Below are 20,015 nucleotides of genomic sequence, written 5' to 3'. Positions count from 1 at the left end.
GGTTTTTGTCTTCTTTAGACACCAGCACATAGCTCCCCTGACAATCTCTCAGCTCCACCTGCACAACCATCAGATTTGTGTGCCTTGGGTTGGTTTTCCTCGATACCCTTCCTCTTGGGTACACAAGGACAAGCAATCAGGATCTGCAGGCTCTAAGATCAGAGTGCAGCTGTGGAAGGAGCTGAAGCAACAGAGGATTTATTTTTTTTTTTTTAGGGTTTACCCCCCTTCCTTTGCATCATCCTGCTATATTTGCTGCAGATCTCAGATGGTGGAGAAACACCTTACTGGGACCAGTTTAAATTACAAACAACACTTCTTTACATGACAGGAAGACAGAAAGGATTAGTGTGGGGGAGAGAAAAAGAGAGGGAAGAGAAATGTCCATGCAACTTTATGCAGATAAGAGTAAAGGGCTGTGGTGGTTTGAGAGAGAAGGCCTAAGCTTTCTCTCCCCCACAAAGAGTTAAAAAAACACAGCTAACTCAGACAGAGAAGCAGAAGGGATGCTATATTTTACAAGCAATGTGGAAAATGCAAGATATGTTCACAATATACAGTATTTACAATATATATACAGAAATATACAGCAAAGTAAAAAAAACAAGAATACAGGAATGAAATTCCCTCCTCCGGAAGAGGGTTCCCCCCCTGTAACCCCCTCTCTCCCCCTACCTCCCTTTTTCCCAAAGAGGGTTAGAAGAAGAGAAAAGATAATTATTAATAAAGCAGAATTCTAGTAGGCCTCATGCGAATTAGTTGCTTATCTGTTCAAGGTCACTCTGGCAAGGAGCCCAGAAGCAGGCAAGCTGGAAAGGAGAAGGAAAGGAGTGAACTGAGGAAAGTTCCAACTGAACTCAAAACTTAAAGTTGCATTCTACCAATCTACCAATGAAATTCGTTTAGAATATCTGATTGTTTTTGTTATTATTCCAAAACATTCAGCCAGAGTGTCCCAGCACTGTCCCTTTCTTACAGGCACAGCCTCAAACGGTCACAAGGGCTTATTCCTTACTATGAAAGGTTTGATTTAAATTTAAAGAGTAGCTTGTTGGGTATAAATGCTAACTAAAACTTTCCTTTCTCTAAAACATGCAATGCTGTGGTTCTGGATGGAAAAATTTATGCCACTGGTGGGATCGTTAGCAGCGAAGGACCTGCCCTGGGAAACATGGAGGCCTACGACCCTAAAACAAACACATGGACACTTCTACCAAATATGCCCTGCCCTGTTTTTCGACACGGCTGTGTAGTAATCAAGAAGTACATTCAGAGCGGTTGATGTTACCCAAGAGTTGGACAGAGAACTGTTTGTATCAGTGGAAAGCAGGCAAAAGGAGTACTACTACTTAAGAAACAAAAGCAGCAAAGCCAGCCAGTGAACACATTGCTCTAAAGTCTTGAATAGTGTCTACATTGAATGTAGAAAAATCATCCTCACCTTTTGGTGAACAAGGAGCAGAGAGCTCCATGCTATGTAAGATATTGTAACTTAACACAAGGGTGTCACTAGATGCTATAGTGGCACTTGTTCTGGATGTCGGCTTTTGGTCAACCCAGGTGCGATAGAGTTTCACATATTTTTAGCTGGGGAAGAGAGGAAAAAAAATTATTAATAAATCTGCATTTTACTTTAGAGCTCAAGCTTGATCCTTAACAATAATCATGCGGATTAGTTTTATTACACTTTAGGCATCAGTCTATTTGAAAGGTCAAAGTGTCCTTACCACTTTGAATCCTGCATTTGTTTTTAACAAATACATGCTTTCCAATACCAATGACTAAGAGAAATCTTGTGTGGCAGATGGCTTACGCTGACGTCAGTCTTCCATCAGATCAAACAGCTTTTTCAGTCCACTAGAGCAGGGCCCAAAAAGGGGGATGATGTGGGGACTGGGGAGAAGAATAGCAATTGGTAATGAATTCCATGTTAACTGGTGAAAAAAGAGGCTGTTGGGCTGGACAAGTTTCTGCTCTTGGTGACACTCGTGTAGACATGCACGGTCACGCCCACAGGCATGGTGGGGGGTGTCCTTCTAAACCTTATGTTCCTGGTTTCTGCTGATGAGCAAACTTGGGAGTCCTCGACTCTCACAATGCAAAATAAAACCTGTTTCAGTTCCAGAGGCATCCACCTGCTAAACCCACTCTTCAGTTCTGGTTGGGGTCACACTGAAACACAGAGTGTAGTGTGGGATTTCCATCTCGTCATCAGATTAAGATGTCTCCCTTCGTGGCTACACACTCAGTTTTGGCTCTTAAAATTCCTGATGTTGGGATATAGCCACTATCTTTTATGTAAAGTCTGAGAATATTTTTTATTTGATTTTATTTTTCAGGTTTCCCCATAGTGGAAACCTTATGCTTCTCTTATTTACTAATTTTAAACACATGAGTTTAAATCCCATGGTAGAAAAATGCATAGACTTAAACTCAGTGTAAGAGACTTAAAAATGTTACTATGTAGAGTTGTAAGTATATGCACAGCACAGGGGTTATATTTTTATATATATTAAAATATTGTCTATCCAGAGAGCATTGTGACGTGGAAATTCTTTATAAATTTATACATAAAAGGATCAAATGGGAGACAGACCGGGTACCATAGAGGGGGCAGGTGAAAGAATCCTAAATAGGCAGTAACCCCAAGCTGAGGATTGTCTGATCTCTTTCCAAGTAGAGGAAAAAAAAGTTGCCGTACTTGCCTTTGCAGACTCAAAGCCCAAATGCTATGCCAGTAATTCAAGAAGGGTCCTACACAGGATGTGGGTGAGTTCTTGCTGTCAATATCTAGTTGAATTTCATACCAAATATGCTAGCCTTTTTATATGGAGGGAGGTCTGCCTACAGCTTTGGGGAAATCAATGCAGATGGTTAGCTAATCATCTTATTTTATTAATAATAATTTATAAAATAAAAGAAAAAAAAAATGAAATTTGTGTCTTGCAGTATTTAAAGTGCTCAAGTCAGCTGAGTCAAGCTATAGGGTGACTCAAGTCTCTCATTTTGACAGTGAGGTTCCAGCCTTTGTTATGCAGTTGTTTTATTTATTCTTTAAAGAAAAAAAAAATAAGCACAACAAAATTATATACTAATATGTCTTTTAAAGTATTTATGTCAAACAGGGTGCAAGTGTGAACCTAAAGATTGGAGCACAAGTTTCTAACTGCCTGGGGCAGGACTAATTTTAGTGTTGGTGTGTGTCTGCCTCCAAAGGATGTGCTACCTGTCAACAAGACCTAAACACATACAACATTTCCAGTTTAGCTTATTTCTTCATTTCTCACACTGGAACAAAACTGGCTATTTCTGTGAATAATATTAAAACAGGGTTATCTGTAATGGTATTGTACATAGTTTATGTTTACTGTTAAGTCCTTGTTATATTATAATAAATATATTTATAGATCTAGATCCAGCATCCAGATTGGATTAATTTTGTCACAGCTGAACAAGAAACGCTACATGAACAGAGACTGCAGGTTTCATCCCAGCCATGGATAAAAACACATTCATTCCACCTTCTCCTGCAAATCCCCAAAGCATTGCTAATAGTTAAATACTCAGTATCACCAAAACTACTTCCATTCTCCTCTACAAAAAAACTTCTTTGATTTTGGATTTTTATTCATCAAGACTGTTTCTTTATCTATTTTCCCAAACTTACTGTTAAAGAACAAAAGGGCTCAAGACAGTTTAAGAAATATCTTGAGACAAATCCCACCAATAACTTTTTGTTTGCTTGTTTCATTTTAAGTGAAAGTCAGAGATTGTGCTGCAGTGCTGCTACTGTTTCTAAAAGATGAAAGCCACTTTTGCCCTACAGAGAAAATTCCTTCATGTCCAGAGTGGGATCTCTGAAAACACATTTTTCAGACAGCACTTAAGTACAACTGTTTGTGGTTTCTTTGATGTTTCATGTGGGTGTCATCTGGAGTCATAAAACTGGGTATGGAACAAAGATGAGCCAAATATAACTGGTCCCAAATACCACTGCAGTGGAACATTTCAGCTGGATCTTAGGCAGCAATACCTGTTCTGCACATTAACAGGAAGAATCCAACATATATTGAAATTTTCTCTTCCAGAGAATTTAATTCTTCTTACAGAGTACATCTGTGCAAGTATTTAACAACACGAACCGTGGTTTTTAAACATTTTAGTTTGGGCTTAGTGGCTCAGGTTGAACAGCCTGTGAAGATTACTAAAAGCCTTGCAATTCAATATTACACAACCATGCTGCAATAATCCAGACCGAGTGGAGTGAATTGCCAACCTTTTCATCACCGCTCTGCAAAGATCTCTTACTCAGCACTAGTCAATAATACCTGGTAGGCTGAACAAGACACAGACTATTTGCTTTACTTGTATGTGGAAATTATTTTAGTTCGCCTCTGGGAAGCTGGCTGAGCGCTTTTGCCAAATGAATCATGTGCACATATCTGCTCTTCAGATTTTTCTTAGTTTCATAGTTTCATAGTTTCATTCAGGGTTGGAAGGGACCACAAGGATCATCTAGTTCCAACCCCCCTGCCACGGGCAGGGACACCCCACACTAGAGCAGGCTGGACAGAGCCTCATCCAGCCTGCTCTTAAACACCCCCAGGGACGGGGCCTCGACCACCTCCCTGGACAACCCATTCCAGGGTTTCACCACTCTCATGGTGAAGAACCTCCTCCTCACATCCAGCCTGAATCTCCCCACCTCCAGCTTCATTCCATTCCCCCTAGTCCTATCACTACCTGAGATCCTGAGAAGTCCTTCCCCAGCCTTCCTGTAGGCCCCCTTCAGATACTGGAAGGCCACAATTAGGTCTCCTCGGAGCCTTCTCTTCTGCAGACTGAACAGTCCCAACTCCTTCAGTCTGTCCTCATAGGAGAGGTGCTCCAGCCCTCTGATCATCCTCGTGGCCCTTCTCTGGACACGTTCCAGCACCTCCACATCCCTCTTGTAATAGGGGCTCCAGAACTGGACACAGTACTCCAGGTGGGGTCTCACCAGGGCTGAGTAGAGGGGGAGGATCACCTCCCTCGACCTGCTAGCCACACTTCTCCTGATGCAGCCCAGGATCTGATTGGCTTTGCGGGCTGCAAGTGCACACTGAGAGCTCATGTTGAGCTTTTTGTCCACCAGCACCCCCAAGTCTCTCTCCTCAGGGCTACCCTCCAGCCAGTCACTGCCCAGCCTGTATTTGTGCCTGGGATTGCCTCGACCCAGATGCAGGACCCTGCACTTGCTCTTATTGAACTTCATGAGGTTGGCCTGTGCCCACCTCTCCAGCCTGTCAAGGTCCCTCTGGATGGCCTCCCTTCCCTCCAGCGTGTCTGCTGCACCACACAGCTTGGTGTCATCAGCAAACTTGCTGAGGGTGCACTCAATGCCACTGTCCATGTCCCCCACAAAGATGTTGAATAAGACAGGTCCCAGGACTGATCCCTGAGGGACTCCACTTGTCACTGGCCTCCACTGGGACATGGAGCCATTGACAGCCACTCTTTGGGTGCGGCCATCAAGCCAGTTCCTTATCCATCTAGTGGTCCACCCATCAAACCCATGTGTCACCAGTTTGGAGACCAGGATGTGGTGTGGGACAGTGTCAAAGGCTTTGCTCAGGTCCAGGTAAACGACATCAGTTGCTCGCCCCTCATCTATTAATTTTGTCACCTGCTCATAGAAGGCCACCAGGTTGGTCAGGCAGGATTTGCCCTTGGCAAAGCCATGCTGACTGTTCCCAATCACCTCTTCACTATTCTTTTGAGCGAGTAGTGACTCCAGGAGGATCTGTTCCATGATCTTTCCAGGCACAGAGGTGAGACTGACTGGCCTGTAGTTCCCTGGTTCCTCCTTCTTGCCCTTTTTGAAGATGGGGGCAATGTTTCCCCTTTTCCAGTCTGTGGGGACTTCACCAGACTGCCAGGACTTTTGAAATATAATAGAGAGGGGTTTAGCAACCTCATCTGCCAGTTCTCTCAGTACCCGTGGGTGTAACCCGTCGGGTCCCATGGACTTGAACACTTTCAGGTTCTTCAGATGATCACGAACCTGATCTGCACTTACAATGGGCAGTTCTTCCTCCCCGTCCCTGGCTTTGACTTCCATAACATCAGGAGTGTGGCTAGAGGCCCTTGCAGTGAAGACTGAGGTAAAGAAGTTATTAAGTACCTCAGCCTTTTCCTCATCACATGTGACCATGTCACCATTTTCCTTTCTTCTTAAAAGCTTTAAGAAATGCAGGGAACAGGCTGACTCAGCAGCCTGATAATGACAAAAACTCTATTTTTTGGCTGGTTCGACTCTCCCCTGGCTCACCTGTGAAGGATAGTGATCTCCAAATAGGGCTGTTCACAGTCACCAACTGCTGACAACTTACACAAGTCGCCCACCTTTCTCCCATTGTTTCATCTAGCAGCAAGCACACAGTACTAATCAAACCTCAGCAACCCTGACTTTTCACAGTATCACAGTATAACTTAGGTTGGAAAGGACCTCGAGGATCCTCGAGTCCAACCTATCAACACAGACCCCATGCCTAGACCATGGCACCAAGTGCCACGTTCAATCTCCCCTTGAACGCCTCCAGGGTCGATGACTCAACCACCTCCCTGGGCAACCGGTTCCAATGCCGAATGACTCGCTCGGTGAAGAACTTCCTCCTCACCTCGAGTCTAAACCTCCCCTGGCGCAGCTTGAGGCTGTTTTAATTAACTGCAGCTAGGTGTTGAGGCTGAGCTTAGCACAGTGCAATTGGAGCAAGCTAATTAGAGCGTTCATTACACTTCTGCTTGCCCTTGGTGGAGTCCAAGCATACAACGCCAGCAGGAGCACCCACTTCGTTCTGCAGCTGCAGGGATTAGTCAGGAGAGGAGCCACAGCCTGCGCCTCTGCCTGGCTTCACGAGTACCATTATGTTTAATCAGCAGAGGCAGCAAAGGCACAGACTGCTCCAAGTACTTACCCACCTGCTTCTTCTCATGAAAGATTTCTCTGAAAATTCTGGAACCAAACAGCTTTGCTGTCTCGAATGCAAGGGCAAGGTCTCAGAGCCACACTGCCACCCCATCACCGACAGAAAAAGGTGACAGTGTAACATAATAGGGGATAAACATACAAACACTTGCAGTCAAGTCCTTCCAGGCTGCAGCCTGTGCCAGGTCTCTAGGAAATGCTGATTCCATATCCATTTTGATGTTTTTAAAACTTATGCTAATACAGGCTCTTTTAATTGGATGAGACCCTAAAGCTTACCCCTTAATGCCTCCCTTCCCATTTCAAGTCAGCTCAAAACCAGGAGCTGAAACATGCTTTTGGCCGAAGCAGAGATGCCAGCACATATGGAAAGGCAGCAGTAAGTTCTCACCGACAGCAAGTGTTCTGGGTTGATAACTTTAGACTGCAGGAAAAGCCAGAAAGAAAATAGTCCAGAGGGAAGCAGACAGATGTGTCTCAGGCAGTGTGTTTCAATCACTCGTTACATTAAGCTGGATGGCGATACCAGGACAGAAACACTGTTTTTCCTCTGAAAAGCCAATCTGTTTGAGGCATGATTAAACACTCACTGAAGCAAGAATTCATTAAAGCTAGAGCTGCCATCATGGGCTCCTTAGCCAACCTGCACAAGCATGACAAGCAGATCTGCACAGTCTCCAACTGCTGGAGCCTGGAAGCTGAAAAGAATAGTAGAACTGAATCATAGAACTAGGTTGGAAAATAATTTTAAGATCAGTGAGCCCAAGTGTTAACCCAGCACTGCCAAGTCCACCACTAAACTATGTCCCTTAGCACCACATCTACAAGTGTTTTAAATACATCCAGGAATGGTGACTCCAACACTTCCCAGGGCCACTGGTTCCTATGTGTAACAACCCTTTTGGCGAAAAAGTTTTTCTTAACATCCAGTCTAAATCTTCCCTGGTGCAACCTGAAGCCTCTTGTTCTATCACTTTTTACTTGGAAGAACAGATTGACCCCTGCTTCACGCTAACCTTTCAGGTAGTTGTAGAGAGCAAGAAGGTCTCCCCTCAGCTTCCTTTTCTCCAGACTAAACCACCACAGTTCCTTCAGCTGTTCCTCTTAAGACCTGTTCTCCGGACCTTTCACCAGCTTCACTGCCCTTCTCTGGACTTGCTCCAGCATTTCAGTGTCCTCCTCATAATGCCTATACTCTGTCAGACTGCCCTGAAAAATGACTAGTCACCAGTGTTTTTTTCTTTTGATAACACACACTGCACCCAGTAATCCCTGTTTAGCCAGCAGATTTCTTAAGGAGTAGCAAATTCCAATTTTCTTTATCTAAACAAATTCTACTTCAATCAGTGGCAGCTTTATACACAGAATTAAATGTTTTGGCTCAGTTACTACCTGGGAGAAGGAAGCTCCAGTGCTGTCATCAAGCCAAAACTACTACTGAATTTTTCATTAATGGTGGTCTATACAGTGAAGGTTTGAAAGACTGCCTGCTGGTTTTAATTTTATCATCTGTTACTTTTGAACAGCATTTGCTTTTCCATCTGAGTTCATACTCCAGATCTTACACAGGAAGATTCATACTGGCAACGGTATCAAACTCTTTTGCAACCTGTCCAGAGAACAGAACTAGTAACCCCATTTTTAATAGCTTGACAGGCAATTTCAGCATGTATCTTGTAAGCAAATTAATACAGAACTAAAAATTGTGATGACAACTGGCTCTACGATGAAAATGGCTTGAAGTTACTCCTTATACCACAGGTGATACACACTTTCTCCATTGGCTAGTATAGGTAACCTTCAGCTCCCCACCTCATCATAAAAAATAAAAAGAAATATACATTTATAAAACTAATAGCTCTTACAGGTGTAAAGGAACCAATTCCTCTCCATGTCTTGGGAACTTAGTCTAATACAACATCCTTGTGCTGGTGGAGAGAATCAGAATAAGGATCAGGGAACTGACTAGCAAAGGTGATGTACCAAATGCTTTTAAGCTAAGGGATCAAAAGGGTGAAGCTCTCCTCCTCAAGGGCCAGCATCTGAGGAAGATTCTGGTCTGTCTTCAATCTCAATCCATGGTTCCAGAATCCAGTTCCTGTCTGCCACTGAGTCCAGTCTTAGACTTACACCACAGCATCAGCAGTAAAGGTGATCAGCTGCCATCAGGGGGGTTGGTTTGGTACTGGGTTTGTATATATTTGTATGTATTTCATTTTCACGTTATTATTTTTATTAAAGTGGGTTTAGTTTTCTGATTTGTCAGTCTCTCATTCCCTTTCTCTTCTCTTTGGGAGGGGAAATGTGTTAATAGAGAGCATCTGTCACTCAGGTAGTGGCCAGCCCAACCCTAACCTTTGACAGTTACTTACTGTCACACCCAGTGAATGCAATGCTCCAGTACTTGTTGACATTAACTTTCACCTGTTTCAGTTTATACCCAGCTTTTCTGCAAGCTGCCTGTTTATGTACTAGAGCATCTATATGAACACCACACACAGCCTTTCCAGGGAGAAAAGCAGGGGGGAGAAAGGGGGAAAAAATAATGGAAATGTGGGAGTGCTTGGGAATAGCTCATGTTTCAATTTTCTCTTTGGCAACAGGTATCCCCCATGGGGATTAGGACTTCCAGACTGCATACCACCTGGGAGGATGTTAGCCCTTCCCTAGTTGATAGGGGTTTTCAAATTCAGGCGGTAACCTAACACTCAGCCATCTCCAGAAAGCCCAGAAGTCTCTGCCCTGCTGACATTAATTTTTAATAATTGTAGTGGATATGCCCTCAGAAATGAGCAGCAGATGTATCAATGAAAATATAAGTTTATTTATATATATGTACAAACTCTGTAACGGGGTATTTACAGAGTCACCCTTCACAGTGTAATGGGTTTGGGCAAACCTCCTCCCCACCACAGGGCAGAAACGACGACTCAGAAAAAGGGATTGCAAAAGTGATGGAAAGTTTAAATAGAAAAACAATTTAAAAACAAACAACAATGAAAGCTTTACAGAGAACCACAAGCACCGTGACAAAGAGAGAAATCCCAGAATATGCCCAAGAACATCCCATCCCCACCTGGGGGTACACCCAACCCCCCCCAGGGCTCTTTCCTCCCCCCCCCAACCCAGCCTCGGGCCTGGGCAGGCCCAAGGGAGGCAGCTCACGCCATTTTACCTAGGCTGCAGCTGGAGATGAAAGAGGAAGTGAAGACCCTGCATGGACATTTTATAGGGGAGCAGGGCATTATGGGATTGGAATACGTGCCTGTGACCACCCCCTGGGCTGGGCCCACCCCTTGGGACCTCCCAGGTGTGGTCTATGCAGTGGCATCCAGGCCAGCACCCAGCCTAAACCACCACACACAGGTATCAATATTCGGTTAGTGGAACTATCTTTACAGAATGTTATGTATGGGCACTTAAATAAAAAGTGATTCACAGAACTTATAATCGAAACTGAGTCAGAGAGTGGCGGGGGAGGGGTTGGTCAGTGACCGGCAACCCTCCACCCGGAGCAATATAAACGCTATCCTAACTGAAGCTCTATAAAGAAGGGCTTGGCTTACTCCCAAGCTGAGAGCTTCGTGAAGTCTTTCCTTAATAATGTTTATAGTCCAGACAACGTGGCACTGATGTGCCGTAATAAGGAGACAGGAAATGGTGCCGGCCGCGTGGCTGCACCGCGTGGCTCTGCTGTTCTCTCCCAGGATACAAAAGGTTCCTCGCTCGGAGAGGGGCAGTGGCAGGTCAGCAACGCTGGTTCACACGGGCTACCAGGTTTTCTCCTACAGCGATGGATCATGTAGCAGTTGATCCCACGGAGTGCTGTCCACGGCACCGCACGCAGCTGGGTGACAGTGGCAAAGGACCACGAGGCCTCTTGAAGCACTGGCACACACGCACACACAGGCTCCAACACCAAGGTGGGGGGGCTTATTTACCAAATGACCCCTATTTACCATTTGCCCCAGTGAATACTGGCCCAATAAGCATCTGTTGCTAATGCAAACATTAACCAATGAACTAACACCTACCAAATACGGCCTAAGTATATGCTATACCCAGGGAAACAAACATATAGCCTGCCTGCCTCTTGTGTACTACAGGGGTGAGACCACGCCCAGGTAGGCTGTTTACCTGGACTCACTGGCGCCAGGATCCCCCCCTGCTGCCTCCAGAAAGGAGGGGGAATGAAGGAGGGTTAACACACAGAGAAATATATCCTACAAAAATGTTATGGGCACAATCCTGACCATAAGCATCCTTCACTACAATAATATGTGGGTATTTCAGAAAGAGTGCTGATAATGTGATAGCTCTCCAAAGGGCAAGGGAAATGACTGGGTAATTATAGGGCATTCACCTGACATCAATCCCAAGTAAAAATGGAAAGCTGATATCTAACTAAAGTGATCACAAATCAAAGAGATAAGAATGAATACAATGAGATTTTCTAGAAGAATCAACTGTATCACACAAACCTGATCTCGTTCTCTGACAGGATTACACATTTGATTGATAAGGTAATAGATTTTCAACAGCATGTGACAAAATACTTCAACTTTCTCACTGTACAGGTTCAGACAGCAAATATTAAACAGGCTAAGAATAGGCAGATTAATTGAGGAATATCTAATCTGTTTGAGTCATTCGCTATTTGGTATTATCAGAGTATTTCTTAATGGGGGATCCTCTTCTTCCAAAGTTCTAGAAGGAAAATGTTGACATAAATCACTAGTCACAGACCTGGGGAAACAGATTAGCAGAGCAGAAAGTAAAAGGGACTGAACAAATCATACGTACTGTGCTGTCGCCTCTGGCTGGCTGGCACCACTAAACCAAAACTCCTTTTCATAAAGCTAACTAGGACCTCAGAGAGGTGGGAAATGAAGAAGGCTGACATTAAGGATGAAGATCAGCATCACAAGAAGCTGCAAGTCTGTGAAGAGTCGAGCGACAAAAGCTCCCAGTCCAATATCATGGCATAAAAGGACTAAATAGATCTTTGCATCTGTAGAAAGGATAACAGTGTGTAGGAATCGGTGCTTTTTAGCTGGCACTGGTGAGACCAATGCTGGAACATCACATCAATTTCCTCTGTGAACAAGTATTTTAGAGGTTGAAAAATTGACCTACTACAGAAAAGAGCTGTAAAAATGACTTAAAGGCTGCAGAAAATGCAGTGAAAGCCATAAAGAACTCATTTTGCTCAGCAAAAGGAAGACTGAGAGGCTACTTGTCACAGTGCATTAGATTCTGAGGAGGATGGGAGGTATCCATGTATGAAAAGTCTAGAACATAAAGACAAGTTAAGAAACAGTGGCTGGATGTAGAAGCTGGGCCAAAACAAGTAAGGAATAAGGCATGTGTTTCTATCCCTGGACTTAACCACTGTGCTGGGTTGAGGCAGCCCCCTTCTCCACCACTGGCAACAATAAACACTCAGACAAACGGATTGCAAAAGTGATGGAAAGTTTAAATAGAAAGCAGTGAACATTTACAGAAAAGCAAAAGCGCAGTGACAAAGAAAGATCCCAAAACAGACCCAGAGAGATCCCATCCCCACCTGAGGGTACACCCAAGACCCCCAGGGCTCCTTCTTCCCCCTCCCACTGCTAGGCTAGTCTCAGCTGGCCAGATCTGAGACTGCCCATCCCCCCGTGGCCTTGGGCCTAGCCAGGCCCATGGCCGGGAGACATCTCCCCCAGTTACCGGCTGACGGAGGAGGAAGAAAAGAGGAGGTGCTAGACTCCGCACTGGATCTTATAGTGGTGCAAAGAATTGTGGTAGGAAATACTACATAATTTCCTGTGTCCACCCCTCTGGGCTGGACTACTGGACACAGGAAGTAAACATTGCAGGGGGCACCCAGCTCAAACTGCAACAACCACGTGATGAAAAGCTCCAGGAGCAAGGGAGATGTACAGATTCTGCAGATGCCCTTCTTGAAAAGGTTGTTAAGCCGTGCAGAAGTTGGTAGAGCCTGTGCACGCATGAGATTAAATCATACCTGCCACAGCAGACTCCGCAGTGTTCTCTGCTGACATTATTCTTTGTGAAGAAGGGGTGGAGGGGTGGCCCTGTACATCAGGAAGGCACTAGATGCCATTGAGATGGAGATTAGGGACGATCGGGTTGAATACTTGTGGGTAAGAATTAGAGGGAAGACCGGCAGGGCAGACACCCTGGTTGGAGTCTGTTATAGACCACCCAACCAGGAGGAAGATGTTGATGAAGCATTCTATAGGCAGCTTAGGGCTGCCTCAAGATCTCCGGACCTTGTTCGCATGGGCAACTTCAACCTGCCTGACATCTGCTGGGATCTCAACACAGCAGAGAGGAGACAGTCTAGGAGGTTCTTAGAACGCATGGAGGACAGCTTCCTATCCCAGGTGCTGCGAGAGCCTACCAGGGGCAAGGCTATGCTTGACCTCCTCTTCACCAACAGGGAAGGGCTGGTGGGTGATGTGGTGGTTGGAGGGTGTTTGGGGTCCAGTGACCACAAGATAATTGAATTTTCGGTTTTTGGTCAAGCTAAGAGGGGTAGCAAGAAGACCTCCACTCTGGACTTCTGGAGGGCAGACTTCAGGTTACTCAAGGAACTAATTCAGAGGGTTCCTTGGGATAAAGCCCTTAATAATAAAGGGGTCCAGGAGAGCTGGACCTGCTTCAAGGAAGAATTGTTGAAGGCTCAGGGACAGGCTGTGCCAATGTGCCAGAAGATGAGCCACCGGGGCAGATGGCCAGCCTGGATGGTTAATGAACTTTTAATAGAACTAAGGGAAAAAAAGAGGGTGTATCACCTTTGGAAGAGAGGGGAGGCAACCCACGGAATGTTTAAGGATGTTGCTAGGTCTTGTAGGAAGAAAATTAGGGAGGCAAAAGCACATTTGGAGCTTAAACTGGCCTCTACTGTGAAGGACAACAAAAAGTCCTTCTATAAATATATTAATAGCAAGAGGACGGGCAAGGACAACCTCCACTCCTTGGTTGACATGGAGGGAAATGTTGTATCAAGGGATGAGGAAAAGGCAGAGATACTTAACACCTTTGTTGCCACAATTTTTACTAGAAGGACAGAACGTCTTCGTGACAGCTAGCCTGCAGAGCTGGCAGAAGGAGCCAGGGAGCTGCAGTTTCCCTATGTTCCATGAGGAGGTGGGCGGAACTCTCCTTAGCAGCTTGGATCCCCACAAGTGCATGGGACCAGATGGGATCCTAGGGTGCTGAGAGACCTGGCAGATGAGCTGGCTAAGCCACTCTCCATCATTTTCCAGCAGTCCTGGCTCACTGGAGAGGTCCCAGAAGACTGGAAGCTGGCCAAAGTTGTGCCCATCCGCAAGAAGGGCCGGTTGGATGAGCCAGGGAATTATAGGCCTGTCAGCCTGACCTCAGTGCCAGGCAAGATCATGGAACAGGTCATCCTGAGTGCAATCACACAGCACTTAGAGGATGGCCAAGGGATCAGGCTCAGACAGCATGGATTTAGGAAGGGCAGGTCCTGCCTGACCAACCTGATCTCCTTCTATGATCAGGTGACCCACCTGGTGGATGTGGGGAGGCCTGTGGATGTAGTCTACCTGGACCTCAGCAAGGCCTTTGACACCGTCCCCCATAGCAAACTCCTGGCCAAGTTATCAGCCCATGGCTTGGACAGCAGCACTCTGAGCTGGGTTAGGAACTGGCTGGAGGGCTGAGCCCAGAGAGTGGTGGTGAATGGTGCCACATCCAGCTGGCGGCCAGTCACTAGTGGTGTGCCCCAAGGATCAGTGCTGGGCCCTGTGCTCTTTAACATCTTTATTGATGATCTGGATGAGGGCATTGAGTCCATCATCAGTAAATTTGCTGACAACACCAAGCTGGGGGCAGGAGTTGATCTGCTGGAGGGTAGAGAAGCTCTGCAGAGGGACCTCAACAGGCTGGACAGATGGGCAGAATCCAATGGCATGAGATTTAACACATCCAAGTGCCGGGTTCTGCGCATTGGCCACAACAACCCCATGCAGTGCTACAGGCTGGGGTCAGAGTGGCTGGAGAGCAGCCAGGCAGAGCGGGACCTGGGGGTACTGGTCGATGGCAGGCTGAACATGAGTCTGCAGTGTGCCCAGGCAGCCAAGAGGGCCAATGGCATACTGGCCTGCATCAGGAACAGTGTGGCCAGCAGGAGCAGGGAGGTCATTCTGCCCCTGTACACTGCACTGGTTAGGCCACACCTCGAGTACTGTGTCCAGTTCTGGGCCCCTCAGTTTAGGAAGGATGTTGACTTGCTGGAACGAGTCCAGAGAAGGGCAACAAAGTTGGGGAGGGGTTTGGAACACAAGCCCTATGAGGAAAGACTGAGGGAGCTGGGGTTGCTCAGCCTGGAGGAGACTCAGGGGTGACCTTATTACTGTCTACAACTACCTGAATGGAGGTTGTAGACAAGCGGATGATGGTCTCTTCTCCCAGGCAGCCAGCACCAGAACAAGAGGACACAGTCTCAGGCTGCACCAGGGGAGGTTCAGCTTGGATGTTAGGAAGAAGTTCTATACAGAAGGAGTGATTCCCCATTGGAATGGGCTGCCCAAGGAGGTGGTGGAGTCGCCGTCATTGGAGGTGTTCAGGAGGAGACTTGATGGGTGTTACAGTTTGAGCTGGGTGCCCCCCTGCAGTGTTTACTTCCTGTGTCCAGAAATCCAGCCCAGGGGTGGACACAGGAAATTATGTAGTATTTCATACCACAATCCTTTGCACCAATATAAGATCCAGTGCGTAGTCTAGCACTATCTCTTTTCTTCCTCCTCCGTCAGCCGGTAACTGGGGAGATGTCTCCTGGCTTTGGGCCTGGCTAGGCCCAAGGCCACGGGGGGATGGGCAGTCTCAGATCTGGCCAGCTGAGACTAGCCTAGCAATGGGAGGGGGAAGAGGGAGCCCTGGGGGTCTCGGGTGTACCCTCAGGTAGGGATGGGATCTCTCTGGGTCTGTTTGGGGATTCGTCCATGGCGTTTATCCTCCCAAGGAACCACCAAGCTTAGAGAGCCCTGCTTCCCGAGACCGACCACCGTCCTGCTGATGGGAAGTAGAGATTAACATCTCTCTCTCTTCTTTCTTTGCTTCCGCGCGGTCTATTTGCTGTTTGCTTATTAGTGTTATTAAATTGCTCCTATCTTATCCCCGGCTTCTGTTATATTTTCTTTCCCTTCTTCCCCTGTTCACTTAAGAGGGGGAGTGATAGAGCGGCTTGGTGGGTATCTGGCCTCCAGGCCAGAGCCAAACCACCACAGTCCTTTTTGGTGTACACCAAAAAGGTGCTTGGTACTTGGTGCCATGGGTTAGCTGTTTGGGTGGGTTGGATTGGTTGATGGGTTGGACGCAATGATCTTGAAGGTCTCTTCCAACCTGGTTTGGTTTATTCTAAATACCATACTCTGTTTATTCTAAAGTTGAATTTTTGTCGCAAATGGCTAAACATTTAAATCTTCATTAGGTGTCAGCTCATTTCCATTTCCAAAATTTACTCTAGTGCATTGAATAGATTAACACTCTAAAATTTATGCTCAGCTTGTGCTTTTGTGGCTATCCTTTGAGTCTTGTGTAAAGGAAGCTTTTTATTTAAGGGGGGAAAAAAGGCAGCTTTCTTCCTTCAGGACATGCTTTAAATTTTAGAGCAAGAATCTGAAGCAGTGCAACTCAAATACAAAGGTTAGACATTAATTTTGAACCAGTCCTTCCTTAAAATGTAGTCTTGCATTCTTGTATTCGTGATACTTAAAAATGTCTACACAAACCAGTTATTACTAAACTGCTGTTAACCATTACATACAACATGTCATTATCCATATTTTATTTCTTTTATCCCACTAATGCCACAGCAAATGCAGTGGGCATTTAAAATCTGATTTCAGAATATTACTCATTAGAAACCTAAAGGAGATTGGCAGTTTACGAAAATCAGGGGCCACTGTTTTCCCAGGTAACCTCCACATACAGAAGGGATTCTGCAATATGTAACAAAGTCAGCAGAACAAAGCAAGACCTTTACAACAAAACTAGAACTGGGGTTTTGGTGATGAGAAATAGTCCCTTAACTAAAACAGTATCATTTTCTTTCTTTCTAAGACTCCATTTCTTGGCAAAGTAATTTAGCCCAAATTTAAGATATTTTCTAGGTCTCTGCTTTACTTTGCCAAAGAAAGTTTAAGAAAAGATTTGGGAATATTTCAAAAGGTTTTTTTTTAATCTCAGTCCAGAGTCCCAAAGATGACAGCTCATCTTCTGCACACTCCGACTTCACACAGACACAGTCAAACATCTCTTGGTTACAGTACAATTGAAATTTTACACTGATGCAAAGACGGTCTCATCGTGATGTAATCCATCCCCCTAGAACACCAGGATGTGTGAGCATTCCCAGCAGCCACCCAGCCTCAGGGACCTGCACACTTCTTGCTCATGCTCTGCCAAATTCATAGAATAGATTCATAGAACTGTCTTGGTTGGAAGAGACCTTTTAGGATCATCAAGTCCCACTGTTAACCCAGCACCACCAGACCAATGCTAAACCATGTCCCTAAGTATCTACATAGCTTTAAGTGCCTCTAAGGGTGGTGACTCCACCATTTCTATGGACAGCTCATTCCAGTGCTTTACAAATTTTTCCTGATATCCAACCTAAATCTTCCTTTCCTGACTAAGAGACAGAAGTAAACGAAACACAGACAGCAGTCCACCATGGCAGAAACAACTCTTTCTGCAGTATGCCAACATATCCTAAGTGCTGCAGCAGGGATGCCCCAAATGCAGAGCATGAATAACCTCCCTATATGCTCTTGACCTGCCCCATTCTTGTAACTGAATGTGAGGGTTGTTCTAACAGAGCTTAACTCAAGATGATCTCTCTTCTAAACCTTGAAAAGATCTCTATTCCAAACCAGCATGCACATAGCAGCAAGCCTTATAATATGGATGGTCAGATTTACACTAACATTCCACTAGAAGTGGTGAATTAATTTTAACTCTTAGGAACTTATTTTTAAAGGAAAATAATTTTCCCTATTAAAAGTAATGCTCAATGTAGCATACCTCAACTGCACTCCTTCAATACATGGAATTTAGTAGTAGTCACTGCCATTTACTGGCAGCAGGTTCAACTGAAATGCACTCCCTGTGCAAATGATCACACTGTAAAAAAATTACTCGCCTAGAAATGGAATGAGGATGAATTAATTAGTATTAAAGTTTATAATCCTTCATTTTTACATATTAGTTACATGACTACAAGTGATGCATAAAAATAGGAGAAAAATACTATAAAAAATGAAGTGTTTGGCTTCATTAATCAGCTGCTAACTTTACTGATTCAGTTTGCAGAATTCATCCCCATGCAGTGCCAGCTTAAAACCCCGGATACTACAAGCCCAAATCCAAATCCTACCCAAGATACATAATAGAAGGATCAGATTTTTAATTTATTTAAATAAATTATCTGAGGAGCTTAAAGGAGGAAACAGCAAGCGTGCAGCACTGCAAGTTAAAGGAAATACAGGAAATCACATTTCCAAACTTATATTCAAGGCAGAAAGCAACAGCAGAAGAAAGCAACACTAAGCAGTGAACACTCAACAAACCAGAGTGTTGCTGTGGTAGGGTTGGAAGGGAAAGGCCAGGCCTTCTCCTCCCCCTGGAAAGTGAGGAAAAAAACCTCACAGCTGAAGTAGCAAAGCAGTGGGTGCTGTATATTTACAAAGCCGTTTAGGGAAACGCAGGGAAATATATACAGAATTTACAGTATTTACAATATATACAGAAATATACAACAAAGTAGCACAGAAATAAGAGTTCCCCCCTCTGCTGAGGGGGTTCCCCACCTCTGCTCCCCCTTCTCTCCCCCTTTCCCCAGAGAGGGTTAGAAAGAGAGAAAAGAGAAAAAAATTAAAAGCAGTTATGTGTTAATTGGAAAGCGGTTAATACAGGCCTTGCAGTTTATCAGTTTCAAGGTCAAGCCTGGCCGAAAGCCCAGAAGCTGTGGGCTGCAAGCCACTGAAGGAGGGGGAAGACAGACTGACCAGAAAAGTGCACGAATGCCCAGGATACTCTGCTGCACTCCCAGTTCAGAAGGTGCTTCCTCCCAAACTACCAATGAAATTAGTTTAGATCCGTCTTTCGTTTACAAACATCCGACCACAATATTCCCTTTCTTAGGGGGACAGCCTCAAATGGTCACAGTTGCACAAGCTTTTACTAAGGCTTTATTAACTATTAAGGCTTTATTAACTATTAACTATTAACTTTATTAACCATTCTGAATTTGTGCTTCTGAAGCACCACTCAGTACCTTTGCAAGAACCCTTTTGTCAATGCCTAAATAAATCACAGATTTGTCTCTTTTGACTGATAATTCGTACAGCCACTGTCAGAGACAAGGCCTGAAATAATTCTCTGTTAATATGGCCATCATCACTCCTGAAAGATGGAAACTGATACCCAATACCTTATTCTTTATTCAGACTGAAAACTCACTGGATTTTAGCAAGTGTGATGCTGGTATCTGCAAGGCCATTCAGACAAAAACAGCACATCTGACCACACTGACACAGAATGAGCCTAGGTTCTCACTATCAACTTCATCATTGCATTTATCTAATAAAATTTTATTTCATATCTAATTGTGCTTTTACAGATTCATATAAAAGCAGAGTCAGTCATGAAATAAGTTACTACTGCTGCTTTCCTCCACTAGCCTTTTGCTCAGCAGCCCTTTAGTTTGAGATACACAGAAAGGAAAACACCAACTGGCTAAAAGGCCAGGCCCAAAGGCTGGTAGTGAATGGAGTTAAATCCAGCTGGCAGCTAGTCACAAGCAGTGTGTTAGACTTGACAATCTTAAAAGCCTTTTCTAACCAAAATCATTCTATGATCCTTTCAATAGAGGAAAACAAGCAGGTGTTGATACATGTCCTACACCTCAAGAGAGGATATAAAAGATCCACAGAACAGCTTCTCATGCTCTGTTCCACATCATATATAACCTTGCACAGTTTGTTAGCTCCAGATAAATCTCCAATAGTGA

Source organism: Melanerpes formicivorus, unplaced genomic scaffold (assembly GCF_026170545.1).
Source record: "Melanerpes formicivorus ecotype bairdi unplaced genomic scaffold, bMelFor1.0.p_v2 SCAF_9, whole genome shotgun sequence".
In the NCBI taxonomy this organism is placed as follows: Eukaryota; Metazoa; Chordata; class Aves; order Piciformes; family Picidae; genus Melanerpes; species Melanerpes formicivorus.
Note: the sequence above shows the minus strand (reverse complement) of the source record.